This window comes from Asparagus officinalis, chromosome 8 (genome assembly GCF_001876935.1).
Source record: "Asparagus officinalis chromosome 8, Aspof.V1, whole genome shotgun sequence".
NCBI classification, from domain to species: domain Eukaryota; kingdom Viridiplantae; phylum Streptophyta; class Magnoliopsida; order Asparagales; family Asparagaceae; genus Asparagus; species Asparagus officinalis.
This window is the reverse complement of record NC_033801.1, coordinates 56,212,820-56,222,612: the sequence shown is the minus strand read 5'-3', so window position 1 is coordinate 56,222,612 and position 9,793 is coordinate 56,212,820.

The window sequence follows — 9,793 nt, the reverse complement described above, 5'->3', positions numbered from 1 at the left end:
TTTTCATGTTCCTTTTCTTTTGATTTCATAAATCTATTTTTGATCTTTATGTTTTTGTTAATGAGACACTATTTTCATATTGACATATTCATATGTGTTCTCGTTATCTTTTTGTATGTGAGTGATATTTTAGCATATTCATGTATGCTTGCTCACATGTTTTGCCTTGATCTTTATTGCATATATTTTATATGGCATTTTGATAGGGGAAGCTATTCCCTATTCTATGTTTTATACTCACCTATGCTTATTGATAGGGGGAGCTTTCGCTCTCTTAATTCTTTTGTCCGTTTTCGTATTTATTCTAAACAAACAACGAGTTGGAGGATGGATGGAATAGAGCTTCAACGATCATATCAAATGGAGGTTGGCGGAATAGTGGTTGAAGCCCTTACAATTCAAAGTTAAAGATCAAGTTCAATCTTCATCCGCATGTGTACCAAGTTAAGCTACAATGAAGATAAAGATCTAGCTTGGGTAATCTAGTTTAGGCTTTATATTATGTGTGTTAAGTATATACACACACATTTATTGGTTTCTTCGTATATATATATAGTCATATATACATACATAAGTTTTGGTTTCTATGCATATGTATAGTTATATATATACATACATAGTTTTTAAGCTTTCATGTTTATAAATATGAAATCACATGTTTCATATCTATTATTGTGTTTTAGTATATATTGCATAGAATATGCAATTTTGTGAAAATATTGTTTTCTTAGTTTTTGGACTTAACAATAATCATATACATATTTTATTAAGTCTATATAATCATTATGCAAAGTTTCAAAATATGGTTTAGCCTAAATGTCAAAATTCATATGTTAACATTTTCGTGTTTTGGACAATTTTGCAAAATGATGCTTTTTTACAAATGGGAAATGCAATTTGTAAAATTCTTTTTGTAACATGTTCATTTACATGTTTATATACATTTCCCAAAGTTTCATAATTTTTGGACTTCATCTGTTATTTTTAACAATTTTCCAAAAGTCAAAAAATCTGTTTCAAACCTATTTTTCCTGAGTATCTGTTCGCGGTCGACCGCCACGGTCGACCGACCGTGGCGGTCGACCGTAGCGAGTCCAGAGAGTTTCGCGGTCGACCGCCGCGGTCGACCGTCGCTTGTCCAGAACAGTTCTTCGTCTTTTTGTTCTTCACGGTCGACCACCGCGGTCAACCGCCGATATGACCGTTGGACTCCAACGGCTATTTTCTGAACTATTTTTCTGGGGGCTTTGTTATCATTTTAGTGGGGTTTTTGTTGAAGTTTTGAGTGGGTATAAATACCCCATTACCTTCAGCTCTCCAATCATCTAAGAGAATGTTTTCAAATAGTTTAACAAGGGTTTAAACTTGTTTAGTGTTTGTTTAAGTTTGTTTTAAGAAGCTTTTAAGCATTTGAGTGTTTCGGTTTTGTGAATCAATTCCACAAGAGCTTGAGGAGATTATCTATTGAAGTTTGAGCTTCCAACTATCCTCCCTCCATCTCTTGTTATCAATTGAGAAGTTTTCTAAACTCAAACTCTAGCTTTACATTTATATACTTGTTTGATTATCATTGTTCTTAAGGTAGATTTTATATTTGAGTTTAGTTGATTTTATTTTATTTACTCATTGTTACACACACCCACTTGAGCTTATTGTATTTGCATACATAGTATATTAGGGTTGTGAGAGATTGTAACTTTGAGTTGTGCTTTATTGAGTTCTCCCCTTGTATGAGAGAACAAATCAATTATTGTATTGAGCCTAATTGTGAGATCACCTTGTAATACACTTGTACACCGAGAGGAGTGTGTGATGAGAGTCGGGGATCGTTCCAAGAGGAGTGGCGTCAGTTGACGAGCCTAGAGAGAGGTTGTAACCGAGCACTTGAGGGAGACACGGCTAGGTCCAACACTTGTGTGGGTGTAGAGTGTGATTGCATAGTGTTTGTTGTGTGAGAGTTTTCGGTGAACTTGTAAACCGAGTGTGTAGAAGTTCCGGCTTCCAAACTGGGTTGTGATAGTGTATTTCTCCCTGGGAGTGGGGAGCTGAGACATAGGACAGAAGGTCCGAATTCCGTGATCATTTGAGTGTGTTTGAGTTTGTCATTGGCGTATTTGCTTTTGCATTTATCTTATATTACCAATTGTGCATTGCTCATTTATTTCATCCACTATCTAGTTCATATTGTTTACCCTTGTGTTAGTTTTATATCCTTGCACATACATTGCCTATATCTCTTTGTTAGGATATATCTTGTTGTTCTTATTGCTTATCCTAGCTTATATATCTTGTTGTATTTCATACTTGCTAGGATAACTTGTTAATTAGTTTTAATTGGCATAAAATCGAATTAGATTAGCATAAGACCCTAATCACCCCCCTCTAGGGTCTAAAAATAAACTGTTGTGTAGTTTACATTTTGTTTCTGACGAGTCGACTCATAACATTATGAGTTGACCCATCAGGTTGAGTCGACTCATGCCTGTCATAAGTCAACTCACAAACTGTGCTGAAAAGTGTGTTTTGCTTCTTCTGAGTCAACCCATGACTTCATGAGTCGACCCATGCATGATGAGTTGACTCATGAATTTTATGAGTCGATCCATAAGTTGGTTTTTAGCCTGTAATCACTACTTATGAGTCGACTCATGAACAGTACTGAGTCAACTCATAATATTGTAACAGCTATATTTCCAGACTGTACTGTTTTTGGGTTTTTGGTCATTTTGCCTTATTTTCTCTTGGCTTTGGGGTTCCTATAAATACCTCCACATTTCCTCAGTTCTAAAAATCCAAGAAATGTTTTAAACAAGTTTAACAAGGGTTTTAAAGTTTGTTTAGTGTGTTTTAAAAGAGTTTGTTTGTGAAGAAGTTTCTCACAAGTGGAGGAGACCATCTACATTGTTTGAGCTTCATTTTAATCCATCCCTCCATCTTGTTTTTCAGAGAAGAATTTCTAAACTCAATACTAGCTTTGTATTAATTATTTGTTATTTATCATTTTCATCAAGCTAGTTTACATTGAGTTTATGATTGATTTTCTCATTGCTTACACACACAACCATTGAGCTTATTATATTTTCATACTTAGTATAATTTGGGTTGTGGGAAATTGTAACAATTAAGAGTGAGCCTACATTGTGTTCTCATCTATTGTAGAGAATAATTTATTTGTATCATGAGCCTAATTGTGAGTTGCACATTGTATTACACTTGGACATCGAGAGAAGTGGTTGGTGAGAGACGGGGTCGGTTCCAAGAGGAGTGGGGTCGGTAGTAAAGCCTAGAGACAGGTTGTAATTCAGAGCACTTGAGGAAGGACACGGGCTAGAGACCAACACATAGAGGGTGTGGAGTGTAGTTACATTGTGAACGTTGATCGGTGAGCGTTGAAAACCGATATTGTGTGGTGTAAACGTTATTCGGGTGAGCGTAGAAAACCCGGTTGTGATAGTGAAGATCTTCTCGAGGTGAGAGCAGAGACGTAGGTCGTGGGGACCGAACTTCATGAACATATAATTTGTTTGTGATTACATTGGCGCACTTATTTTTATTTTCATATCTTATACCGTCTTTGTATATTGCTTGTTGCTTATATTGCCCACTATCTAGTTTAGATTGTTTACCCTTGTGTTATTTGTATATCTTCGCATATATCTCATAGTATATCTCATTGCTAGGATATTTCCCTTTGTTTATATTGCATATTCTTGCTCATAACATATTGTATATCTATCTTACAAGAATAATTTATTAATAAGTTTTAATTGGCATAAAATCGGATTCGATTAGCATAAGACCCTAATCATCCCCCCCCCCTCTAGGGTCTAACAAGATATATATATAAAAATAGGGATTCTCCCCCTATTTAAAAGCCTATAAGAAAGGTTAGCCACAATATATAAACAGATGGTGGTTGTGAAACAAGAATACATAGAGAATGAATATAACAACAACCACATCCATACATTTTCATAGAGGCAAAAATACCAACCATAGTGTCATACAAACACAAAACAAACTACATACCAAAGTTACTACATCAAAATGTTTTTCAAACCAAAAGTTAAGTATATAAAAACAAAAATATAAGATCTGCATTACGATGAAGATAAGGATCCCGGACTCAGGGGCTGAGTGGATGGCTTCAATATGCTGAGAATCTCAGAGAGCTGGAGTCCCAAGCCCTTAACTTTCCCAACCAACTCCTCCTGCCGACACTTGAGACCACTCAAGTGCTCACAAACACTGTCTAAGCAACTGGCCATAGACTCGGGCACACGAGATGAGGCAGAGGGGGAATGGAGAGAAGGCCTATAAGATGAGTCAGAAGAAGAAGACTCGGCTGATCCTGCTGGCTCAGGAGATGGATGTGGAGGTTCAGGAGAGGGAAGCTCATCAAGAGCATATTGGGTAGCCAGAATACCCATGCGATTCAAAGCGGCAGCGTCAATAAAAGGTCTTATCTTGATAGATGGTTCCCCAGAGAGATCGGCATCGAAATATTTGAAAATGATAGTAAGAATGGCTCCATAAGGAAGAAATTTTGTATGGGTAGAGGCCATAAAGTCGAAGATAACTTTCCCCTATAGAACATCCCTATTGCCAATGATGGCACAGATAGCATTAGAAAGGTCTTGGGAGTAGTGGTCATAACCCCCTGTTTTGGGAATTAAGTTATAGCTAAGAATTCTCCCTAAGACCTTAGAAAGGAAATTAGTGTTATTAGAATCTAGAGGGAAATGTCTTCCAGGAAGGATAACAAGAGAGTCAATGGTAGGATCATCAAACTCAATATCACCTAGGAGGGTATCTCCCGTAGGTATCCCAAGAATTTCTGCAAGCTGGTTTGCGGTGAAAAGAATTTGTCGACCCTTGACGACGGATGTAATGAAAGGAGTATTAGGGTCAGCGGAGTTGACTTGAAGGTTTGCATAAAACAACCACATTAAATGAGGGTAATAAGGGGATGGATTAGCAGAATCAAAAAGGTGAAATAGACCCGCATTTTTGAGGCTTGTAGAGATATTCAAGTATTTAACATTCCTCATAATTTACGAATCTACACGGAAAGATTATAAGTTGACAAATGGTGCGATATTTTCTGAGTAAAGAAGGAGATAGCGATTGATTTTCATAAAAATATAAATTTTCTGCTGGTGGATCTTGAGTTCTAGGAGTGGGGATAGGGGTTTGAGAGGAAGAGGCTTTTCTTCTGCTAGATCTAGGGCGTTTGTTACCCTGTTGCATGATTTTAGAACAAAATGAAATTGAGGAGCAGCAATTAACTCCTAGAACTTAGAAACTCTAACTGAAACAAACCCTAGAACTGAGCAAAAGGATTGAAACAAGAGAGTAGATGGAGATATACCCTCTAACAGAGCTCAGTTCAGGTGGTTGACGGAGGAGCAGCGATCGCCGGAGAAGACGATGGAGAGGAAGCTTCGAACGAGTGAAATCTGGGGAAAATCAGACTTGAGAAAAAAATTGGGGAAGAACAGCGGTTAGGGTATAGGGATAAAAAGCCAATGGTTGAGATGCACTCTCGAAAATGAGTGAGCGGCCAGGATTTAATAGGCAAAACAGGTCAGGTCTAGAACAAATTAAAAAAACAAAAAAAATCAGATCCAATAATCAGTGAGCCCTTCAGTCGACATATCAGTCAACATATCAGTCGACTGATGTGTTGACTGTTATGCTGAAAACTATTTCACATGTAAAACTAGATTTTTGTGATTTTGAAATATCTATAAATATATACAATATACTCATAAAATCAATGAATAATCATATATCAAGCAAAAATATCACAAAATAAAATTTTCTTATGAGAATATAATTGTATATAAAACAAATATCATTTTAAACACATCCTATAAACAAAAAACTCATAAAACATCAAAATTAAAGAAAATAATTTTATTTTGGCACACAAGCATTCTTGGTGCCGAAAGATTTTGGGATATGACCCCCATCATTTAAATTCAAGGTCCTAGGGTTATGAACCCATTTGGGTATATTTTATGCACGAATACAGTCAAAACAAAAATCGTAAACAAGACCAATACGATTGCAATTTGTGGAATGTAGGGGTTGAAATGGTTTGCATTGACCAAAATGTTATGCACATGGCTCATTTGCAAAAATTGGTTTTTCTTTAAAATTATTTTGCAAACGAGAATTTCTTCTCAAATCAAAACAAAACTTGGTCAAATGACGAAAGCGACGATAATATTCACATTTATACACATGAGCATGTTTATGATTATCACTATGTGTGTGTACATGTGTATGTGATGAAGAAGCTTGATGAGATGCACAAACATGATTTGGCTTGTTAGGCTTTTGTGCATTATAACAAAATTTAGCAATATGGCCTTTATGGCCACAAATAGAACATTTGTAAATTTTGTTATACTTGTGTGCATAGTGAATGGGTTTCTTGGAAATATTTTTGTGGGACTTTGCACACAAATCCATAAGCAAAAATATCACAAAGTGGATATTCTATTTCTAATTTGATTCAACTCATCATTTTTCACATGAGCATTGTTATTAGAAGTAGAACATGCATGATCAATTTTGAAAGAAGTAAACTCTTTTCTAATGTTCTCAATTTCTAATATAGAATCACATTTAGCATGAAACAAACTAGTATTTTCCAATTTTAATTTTTCATTGCATTCTATAATATTTACATTCTCATTTGCAATGAGAGCAAACTTAGTAGCTAGTGTTTCATGAGAGGATTTCATTTCAACATGCTTGCTTTTTAATTCCATATAGCTATGTTACAATTTCTTATAATCATGCATCAACAATTCATAACCATGTGCGAGCTCATCAATAGTAAGATTATTTTCGTTATCGAAATCGCATTCCTCACTAGGGCTATCGCCTAGTGGCCATGTGCATGAAGAGGCTCCATGTGAACTTGAAGAGGGAACCGCCAAAGATCGTCGGATCACCTCCAAGTTCTCTTGATGTGCTTCAAATAATTTCCAAATTATATAAGCACTATCAAAATGAGGAAGTTCGTTAGAAATACATGGACCAAAAGCATTATGCATAAATTCTAATACTAACTTGTTCATTGTAAATATTTTCTTGTCATGTTTGCTGCACTTGGATTTCTTCGAAGTGGGCACAATATAAGCATTGTAAATAACTTCCCATAAATCTATATTTTTAGACTCAACAAAAATTTTGAATCTACTACACCATTGTTCATAAGGGAAGTTACTATATCTAGGAGCAATATTTATATCATAACCAAAGCTAAAATTATCATACATATCCATAATATATGGGCAAGCAAAATAAATAATTTCAAAACAATATTAGCAACAATATTAAAGCTTGGATCGTTACTCAAGGCAGTTAAACCTTAAATCAAGGAGCACCAAGCTCTGATACCAATTGAAAGCATCCTAGAGGGAGGGTGAATAGGTTTATGCTAATCTAATTCGATTTTATGCTAATTAAAACTAATTAACAAGTTATCCTAGCAAAAATGATATACTACAAGATATATGCAATGATAAGAAATATAAACAAGGGTGAAATAAATAAAAACAAACAAGAGTGATAGTGCGCAAAAAAACCAACACAAACACACAAAGATGATCACAGAGTTCAGTCATTCCGACCTACGTCTCCACTCCCCACTCTCATGGAGAAATCCACTATCACAACCGGGTTTTCTATACTCACCCGAATAATATTTACACCTCACGAAATGGTTTTCTAGTTCACCGAAAACTTTACAACTTACACACTTGTTAATATACTTCACACCCTCTAAGTGTTGGCCTAACCCGTGTTACCTTCCTCAAGTATTCAGAATTATCATCTCTCACTAGGCTTTACTACCGACCCCACTCCTCTTGGAACCGACCCCGTCTCTCACCACACACTTCTCTCAGTGTACAAGTATAATACAATGTGCAACTCATAATAAAGCTCAATTACAATAAAATGTTCTCTATTTGGATGAGAACTCAATGTAAGCTCAATCTCACAAATCATAAACCCACAACCTAATATATTATGTATGAAATCCTGCAAGCTCAAATAGGGTGTGTGTGATAAAATGAGTGTAAGTGAAACCTAACTCAATTAGCAAACTAGTAATAATAATAATATGAAAATCAATAATAAATTGCTAGAGAAAAGAGTTAGAAAAACTTCTCTATAAACACAATAGAGGATGAAGAAGATTGAGGATGAATTCCTTAATTGAAAGAGCAAGCCACCTCTTTGTAAACTCAAACATAAACACTTAAACAATCTTTTAAACACTTTTAAACTCTTGTTAAAACCCTCTTGAATAGTTATTCTGATGAGAACAATAGGGGTTTATATAGGAAGAAAAACTAAGGAACAAAACCCAATAAAAACCAGCAAAAATGTTAAAATACTCAAGGCTAGAAAAATAGCCGTTATGGCTTATCAGTCGACTGACGGAAATTATCAGTCGACTGATGAGCTGACTGTTGTAGACGTCCGACAGCTCATCAGTCGACTGACTGTCTTTATCAGTCAACTAATACATCATCAGTCGAATGGTCAGTCGACCAAAACAGAACAAAAACTTTTAAAGATTATAGGTACATTCTTCAGTCGACTGATATCATTAGTCGACTGATCAGTCGACTGATGTCATTAGTCGACTGATAACAGGTTATTAGCCTGAAATGATTTTAAATATGAGTTTTGAGGCTCTATTAAAAATAGTAAATAAACTCTAAAAAATGTAAAACTTTGGGAAAAATTTATAATCATGAATATGAACATGTTGGAAAATGAATTTTTTAAATTGCTCAAACCATTTGTGAAAATTCGGAAATATTCAAATGTGCGAAAATACATGTTTTTCCAATATGTTGTTTTTGCCATTTTAGCTCAAATCAAGTTCTGAAAACTAGTGTAATCTTTTTATGGACATAATAAAAGATGTTAACATAGTTTGTATAGTCCAAAACATATTTGAATGTATTTTGCATAAAAACGCCTATTTTCATGAAAATTCACAAATGTAATGTGTGTGGATATTTGAGCTTATAGAATTAACACGCATTATATAATCCTATACTAAGTATACCAGAAAAGAATCTTCTGAAGCTTGGACTTGGATTGATTGAATTCATATGCATAGCTTCAATATATCTTGTTTAGCTCGATTTCCTGTATATACTAAACAACACAAAACAAAATACTGAAAACAATATTAGTTGTAAATTATTTGTTAAATCATTATCAAAACAACAGGACCCAATACCGGGTTCTGCTTGCCCAGCTCTCCGGGTAGAAGTTTTACCTCGACCACGTCCTCATCCCCATATTTATAATATCAAGAGAAGAGCTTAATTGACACAGTAAATGAGGTCCCAATATATATATATATATATATATATATACATATGCTATAATATATATATATATATATATGTATATAGTGATATACTTATATACATATAGTATATATAGTATGATATAGTATATACTAGTGTATAATATATATTATATCATTATTATATAGTACTATATAGACATATCTGTATACGTATATGTAATATTATATAGTATATAGATATATATATATATATACTATATATATATATATATGACTTCATTACTATACATATATGATACATATTATGAAATTATATATACATATATATACATATATATGATAGTATACAGTATCATAGTATAATATACACATAGTATATATACTAATAACTACGCCTACTACTGATATACACCTATAACCTAGTACCTACTATATAGG